The sequence below is a fragment of the Eimeria maxima genome, genomic scaffold, assembly GCF_000499605.1.
Source record: "Eimeria maxima Weybridge genomic scaffold, Emw_scaff772, whole genome shotgun sequence".
Classification (NCBI taxonomy): domain Eukaryota; phylum Apicomplexa; class Conoidasida; order Eucoccidiorida; family Eimeriidae; genus Eimeria; species Eimeria maxima.
This window is the reverse complement of record NW_013563974.1, coordinates 1,885-4,384: the sequence shown is the minus strand read 5'-3', so window position 1 is coordinate 4,384 and position 2,500 is coordinate 1,885.

The following is a 2,500-nucleotide window of genomic DNA, read 5'->3' as shown; positions in this document are numbered from 1 at the left end:
AAATAAATTAATGAATAATATATAAAATAATAAATAAATATATAATTAATAAATATAAATAAATAAATAAATAAATAAATATATAAATAAATAAATAAATAAATAAATAATTACCTTCCTTCTTATGGGTGCTAATTGGCTGCACACCGTCGCACCATCGGTGCGAGCATGAATATTTTTATTTCTTCTTTTTTTTTTGCATAAAAAAGGAAATAAATTAAATAAAATAATTAAATTTATATTTATATTTATATTTTATTTAATTAATTATAATTAATTATCTCCTTTTTATGTATATTTACCGTGTATACTCTTAGTTTCGTGTATACAGGCCGTGCTGTGTGTATGTATGTACACCCGGATCTTCAGGCCTTCGTTGCAGCAGCAACAGCAGCAGCAGCAGCAACAGCAGCAGCAAAAGCAGCAGCAGCAAGCAGCAGAAAAAGTGCGTTATTTAGTATAATAATTATCTATATTTTATTATTTTTTTCCTGTATATTTCCTTTTTATGTCTTTTTTCTTTCTGTATATTTATATACAATAATACCTCTTATTAACTAATAAATATAATAATATATAAATAGTATATATAAATAATATATAAATAAATATATATAAATATGATTTATATATTTATATAATAATAATAATAATAATAATAATAATAATAATAATATCCTTATTAATATTAATAAGCAGGTACTTATATCTACATAAGGGGAGACGCCGCAGGCCTTCCCTTTTAGGGTTTAGGGTTTAGGGTTTAGGGTGTAATGCAGCAGGGAATAATGCTGCTGTTTAATTATTGATGGTACTTGTTGTGTGTCTCCGTACTTCCTGCTGCTGCTGCTGCTGCTGCTGCTGCTGCTGTCAGCACTTACCTGCTGCTTCCGTTGTTAAGGGACATTTGTCTCCTGCTGCTGCTGCTGCTGCTGCTGCTGTTAGCACTTGCCTTCTGCTTCCGTTGTTAAGAGACATTTGTCTCCTGCTGCTGCTGCTGCTGCTGCTGCAGCGAATGATACACACACAATCTGTTGCTGCTACACTCTTTGCTGCAGCTGCTGCAAAAGACTGCAGCAGCAACTGCAGCAGCAGGAGCAGCAACAGTAGCAGCAGCAGCAGCCAAGTCTACTTTATACATGTTGACGCAACTTCTTGTCATCTAGTATCTGCAGCAGAGATACACTGTTGCTGCTGCTGCAGTTGCTGCTGCCGCTGCTGCTGCTGCTGCTGCTGCTGCTGCTGCATTTGCTGCTTTTGCTGCTGCTGCTGCTGCACGGCGTAAGATCGAGTAATGGAGGCTCAATAATATGCGTGCTGCTGTTAGAGTGACAGCTGCAGCAGCAACTGCAGCTGCAGCAGCAGCAACTGCAGCAGCAACTGCAGCTGCAGCAGCAGCAACTGCAGCAGCAACAGCAGCAGCAGCAGTTGCTGGTACTGCTGCAGCGGACCTAGGGGACTAAACCCTAAACCCTAAAACACAAGAGAGGTTGGCTGTGCTGCTTGCTGCTGCCTCTGCTGCTGCTGCTGCTGCTGCTGCTGCTACAGACAGCGTTGCTGCATGGCCCAGCATGATGATAGTAGTCAAGTCTGTTCCCTAAACCCTAAACCCTAAACCCTAAAACCTACAAGAAGCAAAAGAACAGCAAACATTTATGCATGTGCATGCAGAGGAGAATGCTGTGCTGCTGTGTTTGCTGCTGCTGCTGCTGCTTTTGCTGCTGTGCATGCAAAGGACAATGCTGTGCTGCTCTGTTTGCTGCTGTTGCTGCCCAGCTGCATCCTCATTACCTTTCTCTCTCTCTTTCTTATTTTCTTCTTTTTTTCTCCTTTTTTCTTTCTTTTTTCTTTTTATTTTCTTATTTTATTTATTTATTATTAGTAGTATATAATAAAATTATTCAGCAGCATGCATGCATGCATGCATGCAGCAAAAGGAGGAAATACTTTTAGGGTTTAGGGTTTGGACTAGGGTTTGTTTATTCCTCTTTTCTTTCTTAGCTGCTGCAGCTGCTGCTGCTGCTATTGCTGCAGCAGCAGCAGCTATTGCTGTTGTGCATGCATAGGATACAGGGTACACAATTAGCTACTGTATATGCTAATTGATGGGCAGTAACCAACCAACCAAACCCTAAACCCTAAACCCTAAACCCTAAGCCCTAAACCCTAAGCCCTAAACCCTAAGCCCTAAACCCTAAACCCTAAACCCTAATATATGCTTGTATACGTATTTACTCCCTGGTGTCTACGCCCATTCCCCTATTCAATACCCCTAACTACCTCTATCCTTAGGGGACTGCCCCCTATATAGGGGGGACTGTCCCCTATATAGGGGGACTGTCCCCTATATAGGGGGGACTGTCCCCTATATAGGGGGGGCTGTCCCTATATAGGGGAGAGGCTCCCTATATAGGGGAGAGGCCTCTGTCCCCTCTGGCCACCTTGTAGTACTTTGTGTCTTTTTTTCTTTTTTTTTTTTTTTTTTTTTTTTTCCTTTTTT